Consider the following 23,227-nt stretch of genomic DNA (forward strand, 5'->3'; position numbering starts at 1 on the left):
CGTAATTAAGGATAGGGATCCGTGGCATTTCTCTAGAAACGCTCGCCGTGAACACCTTTCTGAATGCAGAGTGATTAGCGCCCGGCGCGCCCCGCTCCGCATCACCGGGCGTCTGACATCATTCGTAATTGCGGTTTTTCAGCACTCTGAAAAGGTTAATGATTTCGCATCGCAAGGTACACGCGGCGTCTCGAGCGGCAATCATCAATAAACAAACCCGAAACAAAAGGGAAACGCATTTCCAGCTGAAACGGCTTAGAAAAAAGCAATTTCCTTAAACAAACAGAAAAGTGCAATCCTTTGTTTGTTTCGGCTCCTGTTTGGATTTATTTATTATGGGAGGAAAGTCGCGATTCGTGGGTCGCCAGCGGGTTCCTGTGCACTTTTCTGCATTTAATCCACGGGAGCTAAACTAATATACAGTTTGGGGCAGAGCTCTGCTTGCTGGAGGACTCTGATCCCTATCATCCTTTCTGAGCAGTGTCTGGCATGGAGCTCAATAGTAACACCTGGAGCAGAAGGTGCGAGCGTGCATGTCTAGCGCGCACACGGTGCGAGCGTCCATGTCTAGCGAGCAGAAGGTGCGAGCAGTGGCGGAACTACCGGGGTCGCTACTGCAACCGGGCCCCGGCGGCAGGGGGGCCCAAACAAAGGGGCCGCCAGAAATCTTTTTTCCGTTTTTGTTTTTTTTTAAGTAAGGCAGGGGCGTCCAACATGTGGCCCGCGGTGCGGCCCGCGTAAGATCGGCAGCCAGGGCAACCGATCTCACGCGAGCCGCACCTCAAGCCCTGCTACTTACTTGTGGGAGGGTCTTCTGGACTGCACAGAGGAAGCGGAGTTCACGTGACATTACATCACATCCTCTGTGCAGTACCAGAGAAGGCAGAGTTCCCTGCTGAAGTCTGTGAGCAGCATCGAGGAGCTGCAGTTCAGGTAAGGGGGTGGGGAGGGTGTTTGAATGAGTGTGTGTGATTGAGGGAATGAATCTGTGAATGAATGATTATATGCTAACAGCAATCACAGTCCCATCATGCCTAGGTTCCAGCACTTACACATCCATCCAGTAAATGCTGGAACCTAGGCATTATGGGACTGTGATTGCTGTTAGCAATCACACTCCTATCATGCCAAGTCAGCCAGTACATGCTGAAACCTGGCCAGCTGCCCCCCTTGTGTAGTGATGCTGCCAGCAGTATGGGGTCTGCACTTACAGCCACCCTGTACCAGCATGTACTGGCTGACTTGGCATGATAGGAGTGTGATTGCTAACAGCAATCACAGTCCCATAATGCCTAGGTTCCAGCATTTACTGGATGGATGTGTAAGTGCTGGAACCTAGGCATGATGGGACTGTGATTGCTGTTAGCAATCACACTCCTATCATGCCAAGTCAGCCAGTACATGCTGAAACCTGGCTAGCTGCCCCCCTTGTGTATTGATGCTGCCAGCAGTATGGGGTCTGCACATCACTTACAGCCACCCTGTACCAGCATGTACTGGCTGACTTGGCATGATAGGAGTGTGATTGCTAACAGCAATCACAGCAAGCACAGTCCCATCATGCCTAGGTACCAGCATTTACTGGTTGCCTGGGTATGATAGCCTGTTAGCAATCACACTCCTATCATGGCAAGTCATATTGCTAATTTTGTCCAATTGTGTGTTACCTACTTTTATTAAACATGTGAGTTTTTATTATTATTTTTAAAGGTGGGGGTCATTTTCGGTTTTGGCTAAGTGAACCCTGAATGTTTTGGTCCAGAATTTTCATTTTAGTTCATCCCTAGAATAAATCTAGGGAATCCTGAATTTGTAGTCGCAAAACTTTCAAGGCCCAGAAATCAGTGAGAGGAAGAGTAAAGGTTTTGTGTCATTTTACTTTATTTTAATCTGCATATTTTATTAAAGGCCATATTTTTTGTCACAGTGAAAAATGAGTGCAGCCCGCGCACGGATACAATTCTGATGAAGTGGCCCACTGCAGAAAAAACTTGGACACCCCTGGATTATGCCCTTTGTACATGCGCCCTTTTTTCTTTGATTTTTTTACAGATATGATTCAATATGTAAATTGAATTTGTTGAAAAAAAATTGTTGGGTAAAAATCATGTTTTTTTGAGGGGGTGAGGGGGTGGGGGGCCCTTAACAGATTCTAGTTAAGCCCCTGGGTGCGAGTGTCCATGTCTAGCGGGCAGAAGGTGCGAGCGTGAATGTATAGCGCGCAGAAGGTGCGAGCGTTCATGTCTAGCGGGCAGAAGGTGCGAGCGTTCATGTATAGCGCGCAGAAGGTGCGAGCGTGAATGTATAGTGTGCAGAAGGTGCGAGCGTGAATGTATAGTGCGCAGAAGGTGCGAGCGTGAATGTATAGTGCGCAGAAGGTGCGAGCATGAATGTATAGCGCGCAGAAGGTGCGAGCGTGAATGTATAGTGCGCAGAAGGTGCGAGCGTGAATGTATAGCGCGCAGAAGGTGCGAGCGCCCCGATAATGTATCAGATGAGTATGAGGCAGGAGACCCCTCTGTGAGTAAAGAGGATTATCAGAGCACCATATGAACTGAAATGTGTGGATCCAAAGTGTTAGTGATAATCCTGAAAGAACCCCCGTTACTCCGCTAATCCGGATCAGCAGCCCTGAAACCTCCGTTAATTACACTGATAGAAGCGGGTCTCGCCAGGATCACTCATTATACGTTACCACCCGTGTTGGGAGTTTACGCCAGCACCCACTACTTTACACTGGATAGTGCAGGTAACTTGTCAGCTAGCCGATGAAGATTGGGAAGTAATAATTCATATTTATTTTGAGAAAGGTTAAAGTAAGAGGGGCTCCTGGTATTTAACCCTTACAGTCTCCTAACACATTGAGAAGCACATAGAGTTAATACACCCATAGAGTTAAGACAACCAAATAATTAATACAACCTAAGAGTTAATACACCCAAAGAGTTAATACACCCAAAGAGGTAATACACCCAAAGAGGTAATACACCCATAGAGGTAATACACCCATAGAGGTAATACACCCATAGAGTTAATAAATCACTCATAAGTGAAGATAACCAGAAAGGGAACCCAGACCCTCATATAACTGCATTACCCCGATACCCCTCACAACGAAATATGCATTAACACCCCCACAGCATCACTCCAAGCAGAGAGAGAGGGAAAGGGGGGAAAGAGAGAGACAGAGAGAAAGGGGGAGACAGAGAGAAAGGGGGAAACCAGAGTTCCAAATGGACCCCTTACCGGTGCCGTCCAGCACTCTGAAGAGACAGCGTGTTTGGCGATGGACTCTCTGTCCAGGGTCCTGAAGAGGGTCACGGCGCCGGTCTCCCAGTTCACCCCAATGGGACAGTCCCCAGGGGAGACTGGCTGGAATGAGGAGCCATTGAGTTCTCCAGGTTCCAGGGCGCTCACAGCAGAGCCCAGGGTGGCGTCTTCTGCTATGGAGATGGCATAGAACGCCTGGGGCACGGGGGATGCCCTCTTCCGCCTGAAGATGCCTCCTCTTTACTGGGCACCGAAAACGTCTTGGCCCTGGGGCAGATCCGCAGCTGTAGAGGGGCGCTGCGCTGCGGGGGCTGGCCATGGTCCCGGGCATACACAGTCAGGTTGAGGGGCTTCTTGACGTTGAGAAGGGACCCCACCAGGACCACCTGGCCGGTCTTCGGGACGATGAAGAAGTAGTCGCTGGTGGGCTCGGCGAAGTACACCAGCTCGGCGTTGGTACCTTGATCCGGATCGTGGGCAAAGACTCTGAACACCACGGACCTCAGCCCCGCCGTCTCATCCAGGCTGATCGTGGAGCGGTTTACGGGGGCAAACCGGGGGGCATTATCATTCTCTCCAACACGTGCACGGTGAGCACGGCCAGCTCGCTGACAGCATGCCCCGAAGAGGAGCACTGCTGGCAGCACAGCCCCAGCCTGAACTCATACCGGGAGCTCTCCTCCCTGTCCAGCACCAGGGTGGTCTTCAGAGACAGCTGGGCATACCTGTGGTGGAAATAGACCTCAAACAGAGACCCCCTGTCCCCGAGCAGCTCCAGATGCAGCCGGCGACCTGTTACCCCGGAGCACCAAGGCTGGGGGCTGATCCTGTTCAGGGGGATGTTTAACCCATTCACTTTAGTCCCTATGGGCCAGTTCTCCTGCACCGACCCAGAGAAGACAGGTCTTCTGAGTTTAGGTCCTTCATCAGTCCAGGTGACCAGAGACACCAGAGCGCACCTGGAAAGGAGGATGCAGAGCAGGCAGCCGCTGAGCCGGGTCCTCATCACCCCCAGCAGGCTAGGAAAAGGGGATTAAATGGGAACGAGAAGATACAACGTATCAAAACCCAGCAACAGCTGCGATCCTCCTGGAGCTGAAGGCAGTTTGATGCAGAAAGCCAGAGATTTGGTCAAGTTGGATGCGTTTAGGGCACCCCTATGGGTGGAGAAGGATACCTTCAGCCCGCTCTGTGTGTGTGGCAGAGACATCAAGGGGTCTGCTAGGATGTGATGGGAAGGGAGAGGAGGGGGCATTTCAGTTACCAAAACAAGCCTTTGATATACTAAGCGATGCGTGAGACGGGGCACGAAGAACGTTCAGAATTACCACAGAACAAGGCAAAGAACGGCGGAATTGAGATTCATCCTGTAATTAAATCAGTGAGCTTTCCATTGGGAACAATATACGATGTGTTAACTCTCGGTGTGCCAGCGCCGGTCTTTTTGCCACTTGGGTAAACAAGGTTAAATCGGAGAATGTCCCCCTTTCTCTATATTTACGCGTATCGGTGATATTATCGCACGTCCTCAAACCAGAAAGTCATCAAAAATTTTTGGGGGGGAGACCTAAAAAAATACCCATCCAAAAAAAAAAAGATATTTTTCTGCCTGTAACGTAAAAAAGGGAACTTGAGGCGTTTTCTTTCGTTCTAGAACGTTTTCAAAATGTTACGCGTCAGGTTTTTTTTCTTTAAGACCATTTTTTCCCCCCCAGTAACATTTTTATTCTTCAAGTGACCTTTGGAAACATTATTAGATATTTCTACGCAGAAACCTAATGGACACAACATTTTTTCCATTAAAGTTATGAAAGGAAAGATCTAGAGGCCGGCTCTTAAAACTGTCAGTGTGACCGATTCCGAGGAAGAGTGACAAAGCCCATCTGTTTCTATAGGAGCTTAAAAAGATCTGTGAGCGTTCGGCTAAATAATGTGTGGCAAACGTAATTACTCGTAGAGCCGTAAGCCGCTTACGATGTCATTTGTACGATGCAGTCTTTGGTGTATGATACCCCGGGGAGTTATTCTCAAGTACTATTTATTGAGGTGCATTACAGTTTATTACCTCTCCGAATGGGCTACACATTGAGATTGGCTGCCAGCTTTTAGACCACAAATCAGGCTTTAGATAACCCTCATCTTTCCTCTGCGTGCAAATAGATCCGATGATATCTACGGCAATGAAATCTACAATCCCACTCGGCGAGGTCAACGTGGGGTATCCATAAAGACCTCAGAGCTCATGCAAACTCAAGCAGAACTGTCCGTCATCAACCATCCTCTTTGTAAAGCTCATAACTGCTGCAGATCCTGAGAAACCCGACTTGTAGTCCACAGCCGCCATCAACATCTTAGCTTCCAAAGAAGATCTGCAGCAGCTGTAGGGTTTGTCTACATCATTCACATAATCTCACCAGCCAACAGGCTAGATGCTGTAGGACAATAGGAACCATTTGAAACCCAACTTGTACCCTATTGCTGCCATCAACATGTTGGCTTCCAAAGAAGATCTGCAGCAGCTGTAGGGGTTGTCTGGTTTGTGTAAACCATCACAATCTCATCGCTATGAGACTAGTGGGAACCCTTAAGAACCCAACTTGTACCCTACTGCTGCCATCGACACCTTAGCTTCCAAAGAAGATCCGCAGCAGCCGTAGGGTTTGTCTATTTTTCTTTGTACATCATCACAACCCCAGCAGCCAACAGGTTCCATCACACTGGCTCTTGCTCTGTCCCATTAAGATCACACAGGCTGATGAATGGTTCTCCGGGGCAAGTTTTTTGTTTTTTGGAGTGGGTTTCTGACTTTGCACATCTGAGGGCATCTCTAAAACCGAAGCAGTATTTCTGTAACTCATTATATGAATCTTAGACAATTGGCAACAGATTGCAGCAGAAATAGGAGTTCATTTATTTATTCTCATTGTGACGGAGAGAACATAAAAATGATCTTAACTATTAGACTATGCAAATAGAACAGGGAAGCCGTAGCCAAAAATATGTTGCTATCCCCAGGGTATCGTTGCTACAAAGTGACTTTTATTACTACGGGGACAATTTAATGTAAACTTTACGCCATTAATACTAATCAGAGAGAAGGCGCAGAGCATACACCGTGAGGATCTGTACTTCATGCAGAAGGCTAATGCACATAAAAAATCCCCATATGTTCAAGTGAACTGAGGAATTATATGGTAGGGGGCTAAAGGAATCCAAAATTACATTTAAAGTTCTAGGGAACCATTAAGGAGGAATTGATGATTACGGGTGGAGAATGGGTTTGTCGCGTTTAAATGCGAGTAGGTCGCTAATCTATTATGGTGAGGGCAGCAGGGAAGCAGGTCTCGAGCTGGAGCATCATTGGAGTATGATCCATGAAGTAAGCAGGCGCGTTCCACTGCTGCCAAGTACATAGTTTGTTGTTTAATGGCTCTCCTAAAGTCAATGGAAACGCCTCTCATAGACAGTTTACTATCGACCAGGGAGAAGAGCATCAGAGACAATCATCAACGCATGGATGGCCTGTAGCCTAATTTAGGACCCTCTTGGATACCCCTGTCTACCCGTCAGTTATTTATGCGACATACTATCTTACATTTGGGAACGAGATGTGAAATGTTACTCTAAATACTTTCAGAGATGGACCAGCTCAGGCTCACATACAGCAGATACTGAAACCAAGAGAAATGGGTCTCGGATTCATCTGCTATAGAATTACATGCAAGCGCAATCTCCAAAAATCCCCACCTTCTGGCGCAATCACCAAGAAACACCACCTTCCAGCGCAATCACCAAGAAGGGCCACTTTCCAGCGTAATCACCAAGAAGCACCACCTTCCAGCGTAATCACCAAGAAGCACCACCTTCCAGCGTAATCACCAAGAAGCGCCACCTTCCAGCGCAATCACCAAGAAACACCACCTTCCAGCTCAATCACCAAGGAGCGCAATCACCAAGAAACACCACCTTCCAGCGCAATCACCAAGAAGCGCCACCTTCCAGCGTAATCACCAAGAAGCGCCACCTTCCAGCGCAATCACCAAGCGCCACCTTCTAGCGTAATCACCAAGAAGCGCCACATTCCAGCACAATCACCAAGAAGTGCCACCTTCCAGTGCAATCACCAAGAAGCGCCACCTTCCAGCGTAATCACCAAGGAGCGCAATCACCAAGAAACACCACCTTCCAGCGCAATCACCAAGAAGTGCCACCTTCCAGCGCAATCACCAAGAAGCGCCACCTTCCAGCGCAATCACCAAGAAGCGCCACCTTCCAGCGCAATCACCAAGAAGTGCCACCTTCCAGCGCAATCACCAAGAAACACCACCTTCCAGCGCAATCACCAAGAAGTGCCACCTTCCAGCGCAATCACCAAGAAGCGCCACCTTCCAGCGCAATCACCAAGAAGCACCACCTTCCAGCGCAATCACCAAGAAGCGCCACCTTCCAGCGCAATCACCAAGAAGCGCCTATCGCAGACAGCAATGTCACAAATTCACCCAAACAAGAAAAGGAAAACCGTAACTTTGTATCTACAGACATCCCAATTATGGAGGTTAATACAGTGCGTGAAATTTAGCATGCACGTCAAAGGCGTTCTGCTACCCAGAACATGAGGCTTGGAACGTAGAATGACTACGTAGCTCTTATCTTTATCATCTGCAATTATTTTTTGGGCTGGCCTCATAAAGATGATGTCATCAATCGCGCTTAAAGATATGTATGCAAAAACCATTACCCATAAATAAGGATCCCTGCTGTGTGTATTCTGCGGCTAACGTCTAACAAGATAACGTCCTCTGCGATGACACATAAGGGTTTCCAAAACTAGTAACTTGATTGTATTAAACATGAGCCAGGATCGACCGGCCACATATGGATCCACCGGCAATGTGCACCACAGAACGTTCACAACTCTTTGAATCCATCCCAGATTCCAGACCATGCGGAACACCACGTGGTACGGAAGAGAGGGACACTGGGTGCTCAGCTAACCAGGCGCCCATTCTATTCCACTCTGCTTCAGATGGGGGGAAAGGCCGAAGGGAATGCCACCCAACACCTGAACCTCCTTTCCCAGAGCGACCTATCAGTTCTCAAACACCATCCAGTCCCAGGCTGAGCTCTCTCGCCCCCAGGTGCTCTTTAGAGATCCAGGACTGCTCTGCAGGTAGGCGCGCAGGGGCAGCAGGTCCATGGGCAGCGGGTAGGCGCGCAGCGGGTAGGCGCGCAGCGGGTAGGCGCGCAGCGGGTAGGCGCGCAGGGGCAGCGGGTAGGCGCGCAGGGGCAGCGGGTAGGCGCGCAGGGGCAGCGGGTAGGCGCGCAGGGGCAGCGGGTCCATGGGCAACGGGTACGCGCGCAGGGGCAGCGGCCCTGTGGGCAGGTGAACCACGGGTAGGCGCGCAGGGGCAGCGGGTAGGCGGGGCGGCGCCCAGGGGCAGCGGGTCCGCGGGTCGGCGCGCAGGGGCCGCGGGTCCGCGGGTCGGCGCGCAGGGGCCGCGGGTCCGCGGGTCGGCGCGCAGGGGCCGCGGGTCGGCGCGCAGGGGCCGCGGGTCCGCGGGTCGGCGCGCAGGGGCCGCGGGTCCGCGGGTCGGCGCGCAGGGGCCGCGGGTCCGCGGGTCGGCGCGCAGGGGCCGCGGGTCGGCGCGCAGGGGCAGCGGGTCCGCGGGTCGGCGCGCAGGGGCAGCGGGTCCGCGGGTCGGCGCGCAGGGGCAGCGGGTCCGCGGGTCGGCGCGCAGGGGCAACGGGTCCGCGGGTCGGCGCGCAGGGGCAACGGGTCCGCGGGTCGGCGCGCAGGGGCAACGGGTCCGCGGGTCGGCGCGCAGGGGCAACGGGTCCGCGGGTCGGCGCGCAGGGGCAACGGGTCCGCGGGTCGGCGCGCAGGGGCAGCGGGTCCATGGAGAGCGGGTCCAATGGGCAGCAGGTATGCGCACGTACGTGAACCAGAAGCACGGCACCGGGTACGCGCACAGGTCCACTGCACGCTCCATGGCATGTGTAAGCTTCCTGGCACAGGGGATATGCTTGTTAAGTGGCACCGGGTACACGTAAGGTATACGCATGTTCCATCGCTCAGGCACGGCACCGGGATGTCCCTGGCTCCATGGCACTGGGCATACGCACGTAGGTGCACTGAAACACGGCACGTTCCATGGCACCGGGCACACATAGGATAGAAGCCTGTTCCGAGGCATGTATGTGCCCTGGATACACGGCACCGGGTATGCTAACTCGTGTGCACAGGATACACGGTACCGGTTACGCGCATGGGCCCACCAAGTATACGCAGGGTATGTCACCGGATGCACGAACGTTCCCGGTCCCTTTCCCTCCAATTACTCAATTTATCAACATTCCAAAGCGGATTTCTTGCATCCAGTATCGGCTCGTTATTATACAGATCTGCAGATATAAAGTTATAATATAAAGAGCCAAATCCTTATCACATTTGTTGCACGAAGTCTGAATTATCCGGCCAATTAAACACGGAACGTCCAGAACACGGCAGAGAACCGAGGGGCATCTAGGGGCGTGCGGGAGGCTTTAAATAACACATAGCAAACAAAAATGGCAGACGGCATTATTACTATTATTATTATTACTTATATACACAATATATACAACGTATCAGCACCAAGAGCTTTACACACATAGGAGGGTAACCGGCACGCCGCGGCCCAGCGAGCGAATCAAACCCCAGAACATGGACATAAACTCTGCACAAAGGGTAAACAGCGCCACAGTATTAACCCTCTGTGTGCCACAGCGGCGTGCGGCCCATCGCAAGGCAAACACAATCGTATCGTTAAAGACATATAAGCGAGCGGCAAACATCTCAGATGCTGCATCACAACAGCATAAAACACAGGGTTTAACCCTTTCGCCCCAGTTTGTATTTTAAAAAAACAAAACTATTTATTGATAAATAAAACCAGATGCTCTTCTTATCAACAAGCCACTCACCGGCCCTCCGTGTCCTTACTGTAACAGTTCAGCCGGAGTCCAAACAATCCCTCCATGGGGTAGATTTTGGTGTAATAATCCAGACCCCAGAGCTCCGCCGATCTGCAACCAATATTATATTCCAGGGCCTTGGCCTGCTGCTTGTTTGAGCAGATAATTCCCCTATTTACCCCAAACAGGCTTTTCGGGGGGCAGAAAGTTGACAGCAGCCCCCCACGCAAACTTGTGGGGTCTTTTGGGTTTCCATTTCTTAATAGAAAGAGTGGATTAAGAGGCAACATCAAAGCAGCTCTTTGGAAATCACTGAACAGCCCAGCAGTCCTGACCCAGGTGGATCAATCAGGGCCGCCCTCTACCTGCAAGATCCACCTCCATTCCTACCAGGAGATCCTGACAGCCTGCGGGGGGCAGACCTCGCAGTAACAATACGTGAATAAACCGTGATATTCATCGGAGGACAGCTACAGGAGCTGTAACAGGGCACCTACAGCATGGAGAGGGGCAATAATAATCATTATTATGTGAACGATGTGTAACGGGGCAATATCTGCACTTTATGCTATAAGATTGGACTATAGCATGTGCTATATAAGGTTTCAGACATGGCGTCTGTTCATCCTCACCCCAGCCTCAGGGGGCACCGGAAAATTAATGGGGTTCATTGTCAACCAACATATTCAATGATGCAACATAAAGATGCAAAAGTTATAATATAAAGACGCAAATATAAAGGTATAATATAAAGACCCAGATCTGCAGATATAAGGTTATAATATAAAGACGCAGATCTGCAGATATAAAGTTATAATATAAAGACGCAGATATAAAGTTATAATATAAAGACACAGATCTGCAGATATAAGGTTATAATATAAAGACGCAGATCTGCAGATATAAAGTTATAATATAAAGACACAGTTCTGCAGATATAAAGTTATAATATAAAGACGCAGATCTGCAGATATAAATTTATAATATAAAGACGCAGATATAAAGTTATAATATAAAGACGCAGATCTGCAGATATAAAGTTATAATATAAAGACGCAGATCTGCAGATATAAAGTTATAATATAAAGACGCAGATATAAAGTTATAATATAAAGACACAGATCTGCAGATATAAGGTTATAATATAAAGACGCAGATCTGCAGATATAAAGTTATAATATAAAGACGCAGATATAAAGTTATAATATAAAGACACAGATCTGCAGATATAAGGTTATAATATAAAGACGCAGATCTGCAGATATAAAGTTATAATATAAAGACACAGTTCTGCAGATATAAAGTTATAATATAAAGACGCAGATCTGCAGATATAAATTTATAATATAAAGACGCAGATATAAAGTTATAATATAAAGACGCAGATCTGCAGATATAAAGTTATAATATAAAGACGCAGATCTGCAGATATAAAGTTATAATATGAAGACACAGATTTGTAGATATAAAGTTATAATATAAAGACGCAGATCTGCAGATATAAAGTTATAATATAAAGTCGCAGATCTGCAGATATAAAGTTATAAAGATACAGATCTGCAGATATAAAGTTATAATATAAAGACACAGATATGCAGATATAAAGTCATAATATAAAGACGCAGATCTGCAGATAGAAAGTTATAATATAAAGACGCAGATCTGCAGATATAAAGTTATAATATAAAGACGCAGATATAAAGTTATAATATAAAGACACAGATATGCAGATATAAAGTTATAATATAAAGACGCAGATCTGCAGATATAAAGTTATAATATAAAGATACAGATCTGCAGATATAAAGTTATAATATAAAGACACAGATCTGCAGATATAAAGTTATAATATAAAGACGCAGATATAAAGTTATAATATAAAGACACAGATCTGCAGATGTAAAGTTATAACATAAAGACGCAGATCTGCAGATATAAAGTTATAATATAAAGACGCAGATCTGCAGATATAAAGTTATAATATAAAGACACAGATCTGCAGATATAAAGTTATAATATAAAGACACAGATATAAAGTTATAATATAAAGACGCAGATCTGCAGATATAAAGTTATAATATAAAGACACAGATATAAAGTTATAATATAAAGACGCAGATCTGCAGATATAAAGTTATAATATAAAGACACAGATATAAAGTTATAATATAAAGACACAGATATGCAGATATAAAGTTATAATATAAAGACGCAGATCTGCAGATATAAAGTTATAATATAAAGATACAGATCTGCTGATATAAAGTTATAATATAAAGACACAGATCTGCAGATATAAAGTTATAATATAAAGACGCAGATCTGCAGATATAAAGTTACGATATAAAGAGCCAAATCCTTATCACATTTGTTGCACGAAGTCTGAATTATCCGGGCAATTAAACACGGAACGTCCGGAACACGGCAGAGAACCGAGGGGCATCTAGGGGCGTGCGGGAGGCTTTAAATAACACATAGCAAACAAAAATGGCAGAAGGCATTATTACTATTATTATTATTACTTATATACACAATATATACAACGTATCAGCACCAAGAGCTTTACACACATAGGAGGGTAGCCGGCACGCCGCGGCCCAGCGAGCGAATCAAACCCCAGAACATGGACATTAACTCTGCACAAAGAGTGCTACACTATTAACCCCCTGTGTGCCATCGCAAGGCAAACACAATCGTATTGTTAAAGACATATAAGCGAGCGGCAAACATCTCAGATGCTTCATCACAACAGCATAAAACACAGGGATTAACCCTTTCGTCCCAGTTTGTATTTTTTTTTTAAAAACTACCCGTATTTTCTCGATTATGAGATGAGGTTTTTTCCAGAGCAGATGCTCTGAAAAACACCCCTCGTCTTAAAATCGGGGTCGTCTTATAATCAGACCTCAAATAGGTTTGACTATGAGACTAAGATCCAGAACCCTCGCAGCGATGCAGGGGACCTGGATCCTCCTGTGTTATGCCCCCCCCAATTTACCGGTGCTTCTGAGTCCCCGGTGCTTAGTCCGGCCAGCGTGTAGAGCTCTACATGATTTGCGTAGATAACTTCCGCTGCAGCGGAATATAGTGGCATATAGTGGATGACATTGGGTAATGCACATTTTTGTGCCCTAATCTTGTTGCTGCTTGACCAGGGAAACCTTAAATATTTTAATGGAATTATTAACCTGATTTTTTTTATATTTGCATGCGTGTACATTGTTTATGGGGTTAATTATAATGGTATAGATCTGATTTAAATCTCTTAAGGGATCTCTCTCTCTTCGGAGTCCAACACCAGTCATACAACCTCTAAAAATGCACCAAACTTTCTAAATATTACCGGATTATTTTAGAGGGGCCGATAAGTGAAGGTTTTGTCATAAATAAAACATATGTACATATGTATCAATGTTAAAGATTTCTGCAATATACAAAGTGGAAAGGGGACGGTTCTTTTGGGGGCTGCTTTGTTTATGTGGAAAAATATAAATATTACAAATATTTATTTCACAAAAGCCCCAGCGGGTTTCTTATGAACAAAGAGCGTCCCGACCATGCAAGCAGTGAGACTGTGAACCGTCTAAACCCGTATTCCAGATAGCTTTATTCTACAGTTTGGAGAATGTGGGAAAAATAATTATATTTGTCAGAAACGGAGAAATTCCATTGAATGCAGTGGGTTTTGCAGAAGTCCGCACGTTGCTGAATGCTTTTTGTTTCTGTGTTTTAAGTGTCGGGTTAACGCTGACAGCTCTCTGTCCTTCTTCTAATCGAGGCGCCGTCCTGTGATGAGCAATCACACAGCCACCCACATTCTGAACTTTGCTCCGCGCTCCGTCCTCGGGGAGGCCGATCAGAGGGGCTCCTTAGTTGTCCCCGACAGACTAAGATTCGACTTCACAGCTAAGGGTGCGATGAGCACCCAGGAGATCCGCAAAACGGAGGAGATAGCAAACCAGTTAATTCAGGAGAACAAGGTGAGCGCACGGCCCTCTCCGGCCCTGGCCTGCGAGCCCATCTACCCTTTGCGGTCACTGATCGGTGTGTTTGCGTGCAGGTTGTGTACTCCTTGGACTGCCCGCTTGCCAAGGCCAAAGCTATCCAGGGCCTGCGTGCCGTGTTTGACGAGACGTATCCTGACCCTGTACGCGTCGTGTCGGTGGGAATCCCTGTGGAGACTCTGATTGCCAACCCTTCTGGTCCTGCCGGTTCTGTGACATCAGTGGAGTTCTGCGGAGGAACGTGAGTAACCGCCCTGAGCCCCCGATATATATTTATATTACTCCTATACCGAGCGTAGCGAGACGGTACCTCTCGGCTACCGCTGCCCTTAAACCTTTCGTGGCTGTCACAGGGGCCGAGGTGGTAAAGGTGAGTATTTCGGGAGCGTGTCGGTAAGACGCACACGCTACAGGAGCCCCGCTACGATCGCTCTGGGAATGGCTACCCGCTAACCCAGATCCTGTATCGCAGGCTGTGCGCAAACAGGAGGCTCTGAAGGCTGCGCTCTCCACATTGGAGGGCAAAGTGAAGCAGCAGACTTCCCCCAACAAGGACGTGCAGATAGAAATAGCAGATCTCAGCGAGGTACGGGCGCGGGGGATGTACCGGTGATGGGCCGGTGTGTGCTCTGATTAACGGGGGGCTTCTTCACTGCTGCTCTTCTTTCAGACTCTGGCCACAGCCGTCATCTCTCAGTGGCAAAAGGATGAGCTCAGAGAGCAGCTAAAAACCTTGAAGAAAGCCATGGACGATCTGGACCGTGCCAGCAAAGCCGACATTCAGAAACGGTTAAGTGGGGGGGGCCGGAATTTTCTGGTTATATATATATATATATAGGGTTTACGCTGCGGCTTTTGTATTTATTACACATACGCGGTAAATTCACAGACCTAATAATAATAATATTCTTTGTGCTTGTGTTTGATTTTGTCAGGTTTTGGAAAAGACCAAACAGCTGATTGAAAACAACCCCAACCAACTGGAGAGTGGAGCTTCTGCCAAGGTACTGCTCAGACACGAGCCACCGCGGGGCTGCTTGATTGGAAGGGTCACCCCGAGCGTGGCTGCAGCACCAGTCTCCAGAGCTGCCTCGCAGCACTTTGCATGTCGGGTTTCATCTCCAAGACGTCTTCTGATCTATCGCTCTTCTTTTTGTTTTTTTTTAAACAGGCTGTGAACGAATCCCTGAAACTCCTGAAGTCTCAGTCGCCAAACACTGCAGCCATTATCTTTACTGTAGATAACGATGCCGGGAAGATTACGTGTTTGTGTCAGGTGCCTCAGGTAATAGGCGCATCTCTTTGAATTCTCATCTCTTTTCTGAGTTCTACTATAAGGCATTTATTAGACTTATGGGCTTGCCAAGCAGCGAGCTTTCTGGGGCTTCTTTAACGTGCGTTGTGTCGATTTGCAGGGAGCGGCAGATAAGGGTCTAAAGGCCAGCGAATGGGTGCAGCAGGTATGTGAATTGATGGATGGAAAAGGGAAGGACACGTCTGCTCAGGCCACGGGAAAGAATGTAGGCTGTCTCTCTGAGGTGCTGAGGCTGGCTGAAGACTTTGCTAAACTTTAACTGTCTATGAAGAACTGAATGTCAGATACTCATCTCCACATCAACCCCACTCACCACCTCCAGTAATATACAGCAGGGGTTCCGTCCAGCAGTGAAGGGGTTGATTCCGTGGATCTCTTGTTTCACGCATGGTAGTCAAATGCTGCTTTGGCAGACCAGATTCTTCCAATACATGGAGTGTGACTACTTCCACTGGTTTACACCAGATTACACGTGTCTCTAGAAATGTGACGGATACATTGAGCCTCCTTAATAAAGAGGTAGTCTGAGAATCTGAGTAACGGCAGGGGCGATCCTGAGCTTAACTCTGCTACCTCTGCATCCAGCTGCAGGAAACCTCGCTAGAGAAGTAACCTTTCTCCATGGCAGGTAATATGGGCAGGGCTCTCCACCAAATGCATGGGTTTGTCTCAGTCTGTCATTTCTAGTCTTGTCAGACCCCTTGAATATATGCATTGTAAGAAACGCTGCATACAGTGTTTGCGCTATATAAATACAAGATGATAATAATAATATAAACCGACATCAGGACCCTTCATGTCACCTGCAGTGGCGTTTATTGCATTTGTTGCAGATGCATTTCATTAACCAGCAGCTTCTCTCTGTGCAATGATTATCCATCCCCACCACAGGGCAGCAATGAACCTATGATATGTATACATATACATATATTCATATGAACCTATATACCTATATGGAGTCTGATTTACCCCGTGATGTTATTGTTTCCATATTCAGTATGCTGCATGAAGAACACACTCACTATTTCATTTACCAGCTGCTCTCGGTGCAATGATCATCCATCCCCACCAGAGGGCAGCACTGCCCAAATATATCATATTTAATTGTGTGTCATGAAAATGCTGACCCCTGCTGGTCACTGGTGTGCATGACGGTTCCATTAACAATATTAAGTTGGAATTTGTTATACTTTGGCGCCGTCGTGTGGACATACTATGTAATTACATGTCAGGTTAAATGGTGTGAAGTTAGGATTTGTTATCCTTTGGCATCATCATGTACTGTATTACACCATATACTGCATGACAACCTATGAATACATATATATTTAATGGAGTCTGATTTACCCTGTGATGTTATTGTTTCCATAATCTGTATGCTGCATGAAGAACACACTCACTATTTCTTTTACCAGAAGCTTCTCTCGGTGCAATAATCACCACCAGAGGGCAGCAAGGCCCAAATATATCATATATAATTGCATGTCATGAAAATGCTGACCCCTGCTGGTCACTGGTTTGCATGACGGTTCCATTAACAATATTAAGTTGGAATTTGTTATACTTTGGCGCCGTCGTGTGGACATACTATGTAACTCTGCGTCCCTCCTCAGGAGCTCTCACACTCGGCGTCCCTCCTCACTAGCTCTCACACTCTGCGTCCCTCCTCAGGAGCTCTCACACTCTGCGTCCCTCCTCAGGAGCTCTCACACTCTGCGTCCCTCCTCAGGAGCTCTCACACTTGGCGACCCTCCTCAGGAGCTCTCACACTCGGCGACCCTCCTCGCACTCTCCCCGTCCCCTCGGCGCAAACACTCTGAGTCTCCATACTCTGCGTCTCCCTGCTCACACTCTGCATCCTCTCTCGCCCATGTTCTGCGTCCTCTCTCTCTCGTGCGCACAGACACACACACTCTGCATCCCCTCTCGCCTGTACTTTGCATCTCCACACTCTGCATCCCCTCTCGCCTGTACTTTGCATCTCCACACTCTGCATCCCCTCTCGCCTGTACTTTGCATCTCCACACTCTGCATCCCCTCTCGCCTTAAGTCCTTAAGTCCAGACGGTTTCTTATGATGTTGTTCCGATCAGAGTATATCATGGAGGTCCCTGCATTGCCCCTAAATCAGACTCTGTTTCAATAACACACCCCTCTGATCATATGACCGATTATATGACACCATCCCCAAGAATTGGGTCCCATCTTTGATGTGCCAATAAGTTATGGTGGGGTAAAGGTGATGGAAACCCCTCCACTTAAGAGAGGAATGAAATTCCTATAACTCGGGGTCCTTGTCTCTTAGGCCACGAATCACCACAGGGGTCCCCTGGGAAGATGACACCTCTAGCCAGAACAGATACAGAGGGCATTCACAAAGAAACACATTTACACCCTCTAAAAACTTTAAAAAAAACACCGGAAGTTTGTCTTCTGCAGTCACAGGGTGAGAACGCCAGCACATCCCTCAGTATAGTTACAAGGAAGAAACATCTGCAAGACAATTAAGATTATTGCTGCAACCCTTTAAAGACATCCAGTCCCTTCATCTAATCACGAGTGTCTTCTCTAGGATGAACGTAGGCGCGCTCATCTGTGGGTAGAGTAGGAGAGGAACACGGGACAATCTTCTCGGGATGTTACAGTAACAGAAGATGAGACACAGTGTAGCTTTCTTGTCTTCTCGCTGCGTGTGCGGAGGCAAATTGCAGATCGCCTGCATTTTCTGCAGTGCTGCAGAATAGGTTGCTACAGCATTATGATAATATACTGTCACAGGTGCCAACGCGTCAATGCCGTTGGTCTACAACATTGGGATGTCATAAGATATTCTTATGCTGCATTAACCATTTGGGTTCCCGTGAAATAAAGCATTTTGCCCTCTATTGGTTAATCACGGTCCATCCAGTCTTCACCGATAATTCTCTGAGCACAGAGGTCATGTATAAGATTGTGGCTGACGGTGACAGAGGCTTGCGATCTTGGTCTGTAGCTGGATTTATTGGCTATTGCTGGTGTCATCCAATTGAATGAAAGGAACTGTAGCCCGTCTGGTCAAGAAGAACTTGAGAGGTCATAAAAATAAGACAATTGTAATGATTCATCTATAATAAAATGCAGCACGAGTAATGAGGACGTTGATACATTACACAAAGTGTTATATCCCTAATACATTCCAGCATCTATTATTATTTTTATTAATCATATTATTACTGTTAGTATTGTTATATTTTATTATTATTATTAGTTTTGCTATTCTTATTATTGTTATTAATAATATTATTATTATTGTTATCGATACAATCATTTTTATTTTTTTTTAATATTGCATCATTGAATATGTTGGTTGACAATGAACCCCATTAATTTCCCGGTGCCCCCTGAGGCTGGGGTGAGGATGAACAGACGCCATGTCTGAAACCTTATATAGCACATGCTATAGTCCAATCTTATAGCATAAAGTGCAGATATTGCCCCGTTATACATAATAATGACTATTATTGCCCCTCTCCCTGCGGTAGGTGCCCTGTTACAGCTCCTGTAGCTGTCCTCCGATGAATATCACAGTTTATTCACGTATTGTTACTGCGAGGTCTGCCCCCCGCAGGCTGTCAGGATCTCCTGGTAGGAATGGAGGTGGATCTTGCAGGTAGAGGGCGGCCCTGATTGATCCACCTGGGTCAGGACTGCTGGGCTGTTCAGTGATTTCCAAAGACCCCACAAGTTTGCATGGGGGGGCTGCTGTCAACTTTCTGCCCCCCAAGAAAAGCCTGTTTGGGGTGAATTGGGGAATTATCTGCTCAATCAAGCAGCAGGCCAAGGCCCTGGAATATAATATTGGTTCCAGATCGGCAGAGCTCTGGGGTCTGGATTATTACACCAAAATCTACCCCATGGAGGGATTTTTTGGACTCCGGCTGAACTGTTACAGTAAGGACACGGAGGGCCGGTGAGTGGCTTGTTTACAAGACAAGCATGTGGTTTTATTTATCAATAAATAGTTTTGTTTTTTTAAAATACAAACTGGGACGAAAGGGTTAAACCCTGTGTTTTATGCTGTTATGTAGCATCTGAGATGTTTGCCGCTCGCTTATATGTCTAACGATACGATTGTGTTTGCCTTGCGATGGGCCTCACGCCGCCGTGGCACACAGAGGGTTAATACTGTGGCGCTGTTTACCCTTTGTGCAGAGTTTATGTCCATGTTCTGGGGTTTGATTCGCTCGCTGGGCCGCGGCGTGCCGGTTACCCTCTCATGTGTGTAAAGTTCTTGGTGCTGATACGTTGTATATATTGTGTATATAAGTAATAATAATAATAGTAATAATGCCGTCGGCCATTTTTGTTTGCTATGTGTTATTTAAAGCCTCCCGCACGCCCCTAGATGCCCCTCGGTTCTCTGCCGTGTTCTGGACGTTCCGTGTTTAATCGCCCGGATAATTCAGACTTCGTGCAACAAATGTGATAAGGATTTGGCTCTTTATATCGTAACTTTATATCTGCGTCTTTATATTATAACTTTATATCTGCAGATCTGTATAATAACGCGCCGATACTGGATGCAAGAAATCTGCTTTGGAACGTTGATAAATTGATTGAGTAATTGGAGGGAAAGGGACCGGGGAGGAAAAACTGGGAGCGTACAAGAGGTCACAGGTACAGTGATGGAAAGGGCCGACCCATGACTGAGTAATGATGGTCCTGGTCCAAGACATTTTAGGCAGCGGGTGGGAGGTTTACCTACTTGTATTTGTCTTGTAACCCAAGGCATTAAGTCCTTTTGATGGCTATTATAAGCGGAGGATCACATGCCCATGCGCAGGCTTATAGACACGCTGGCCTTGGTGCCTTCTCGCTCTCGCCGTAATTACCTTAACCACATTGAAAATACATTTATCTACTCTGACTCCGGACAGAGTAGGTAAGCACAGATTTGGTGCAGGACGGGTTAAATTGGATGAATGCTCGTTTGGTTCGTTCGTCTGTCTCAGCGAGTTGCCAATCAGTTTTAATTCGAGTGAATGTTCTCTGCAGGACGCATTCAATGCGACAGAGCTCCAGCTGTGTGATCGGAGCAGCGCCGCGCACGCTTTCTGCAGGAAGACCGGAGCGCTTCATGGAAACGGTCCCTTAAGCTGCGATTCCGAGACGTCTGTCAGCCTGAAGGAGCCGTCAAAGTTCCACGCGTCGGAGCGGAGCGGTTCTTTTACCAGCGGAGATTTCGGCCGATACTTCTACGACGTGTTCCAAGAAGCTGCCTACATCCAGCAAGCGCTTTCATGCGACAGCTTAAAGGTCTATCACGTGGAAGGAGACGGCTCCCCAGCGGGCAGCCTCAGCACGCTGGCGTCGTCCGGAGCCAAGGGGGACGTGGAGTACGAGGAGGAGATGAGACGGTGGGGGCCAAAGTTTGTGACTCTCTCTAAACTCTACTCTTACACGGCCGCCGAGGATCTGCAGTGAAAGAGCGATGATCGGGAAAGACATCCTATGCTTTTGGCAGAGACTTGCGGTGATAACATTGAGGATTGTGCAGCCAAAGCAACAATGGTTTGATCAGGAGAAGCTGCAGAAATAAAGGAGAGAAAGCGGACCAAAGAGCTTACAGTCTAACCAGTGGTATCCCCTCGCTCACCTTGGGACCGAGTCTGAAGATGTCCAGAACAGCAGCAAACAGATCTGCAAACCTAGAGCCGGGACAAGAAGCTTGCATTAGTTCTCTAGTTACCCTTTATACCCCCGCGTGACTCCAATTAACGTCTGATCACCGCACCCCTATCAAAGCTTTAACGACTCCATTTAACGAGCTCCACCCGGGACTGGGATTCCATTTCCTTACGAGGGCCCAATAAGGATACAGGATTTATTTCATTTTAACATTACGGGGCTCACTCGGCCCACCCACGTGACCCCCCCTGTTCATGCCTTACCGCCGGCATGCATTCACCTGTGCCAAAGCCCCAGCTCCCGCTTCTGTTTTCACCCTTTAAAGATTGAAATAAACTCAGTAAAACGATTATTTGGCTCTTTGTCCTCAATTTGTAGTAAAACATTGTTAGGGGCCGGCAATTAAAACAAACCATGGAAACAATCGGAGACCACCCCAAAACGTCATGAGGCCATTTTTGCTGCACATGGTAAGTTCCAGCCCCAATATTTGTTTTATATAGCGCCATCATATTTAGTAGCGCTGTACAATGGCTAGACAGGGTATAAGCCGTATGTAACATAATTTGACTTAAAACACAGGTGAGGAGGGCCCGCTTGTGTTAATAGGGGGCAAACCCTGCATTTTCAAAGTATATTTGACAAACACATTTCAAATAAAATATATATATAGAAAACCGCTTTTAACAGGATTATGGCCCTTGAGAGCTCCTGTATACTGCGAAAGAGCATCTAAAAGTATGAAGTTAACCATTTAAGTAACCAAACTACTGAAAAACTTATGTAAAACAAAGAAATTACTTTCACAGCATTAGGTAACAAACAGGCAAATAAACTTGTACCAAAAAACTATGCATACCCCGACTATGTGAGACTTAAAGAAACGATCTCTGCTTCTGGGGGGTAGATCTAGAGGGCTGCATTCATTTCAAAATCACAGAATTCACAAACCTTTGCCGGTCAAGCTCAAGACCAGAGCATCTGCTCCACAGGACCAACACAAAGTTCTGGCTGGAAGGCTGGGGAAACGCCCGGGTTAAATAGACTTTTGATTGAGGAAATGAGGTACCAGTGTGAGTCAGGAGCAGGCAGGCATCTTATGTCCATGGAGAGGTAAATAGTACAAAATATAGTAAAATATATGTGTATATATAGCTTGTTTCATGGCAAAACAGCAAAAAGTCTAGTTGTCTTGTGGCGTAATGGTGATTCTATTCCTGGTAAATATATATTATTATAGCGGCTGCGCGTATATCTAAGTCTTCAGAGTAGGTGAATTTGAGTTTATCTATTATGGACGAGCACGTTCAGTCTGCTGCAATTGTGGTGCAAGTGCTAGGTGCACTGCCTACCATGCAGATGGCTTTAGGCTCAACTCCCCATGATGATTGGCGACTGTTTGAGAGTATGAGTTGTGTGCGTGTGTGTGTGTGTACGTATAGGTGTGATTGAATCAGAAATTATGGGGATAGAGCGGGGTGGGTGCCTAGCCTTTCACTTTTTAGACGTATTTAAAAAAAAAAAAAAAAATATGTTATTTTTTTCTTTTTAGTGGCCATTTATAACACTTATGTAGAAGTCTCCAGAGGGAAATGAACCAGCGATCTCCCGCATCACCAGCATTACACAGAACCACTAGGCCACGAGACAACTGGACACACCCCCTTCATGCCCCTGACTCAAATATAATCACATGCACTGCTAACACCTTAACATATACATACAGCCACTATAACACTCTATACAAGGGGGCCCCCGAACCAGCATTTCTGTGTATGGTGGGTCATGTTTCCCCTTGATAAGGGCGTTTGTTCACACCGAAACTTGTTGGTGTTTCCAGAAATAAAGAATTATCCTGGCTGAGTTTTCTACTTTCTTTTCATTCATGATTGAGCGTGATACGTTTGTATCCAGTGAGTACCCACTCACTCCTCTGTTTTCCCGGTCTCTCTCATTGAGAGCTTTTTATATATCCATTGTTGCTACCTACAGAGTGGAGTTCACATTTATAAGCAGCT

General features: G+C 46.8%; 1 pseudogene; it reads right to left on the bottom strand.

Annotated features, from left to right (window-relative positions):
* The window catches only part of LOC149299308 (neural-cadherin-like), a 72,059-nt pseudogene extending 67,783 nt beyond the window's left edge, over positions 1–4,276 (bottom strand).
* Between the last annotated feature and the right edge of the window lie 18,951 nt (positions 4,277–23,227).

This window comes from Sceloporus occidentalis, unplaced genomic scaffold, assembly GCF_023333645.1.
Source record: "Sceloporus occidentalis isolate IW3139 unplaced genomic scaffold, rSceOcc1.0.p SCAF_29, whole genome shotgun sequence".
Lineage (NCBI taxonomy): Eukaryota > Metazoa > Chordata > Lepidosauria > Squamata > Phrynosomatidae > Sceloporus > Sceloporus occidentalis.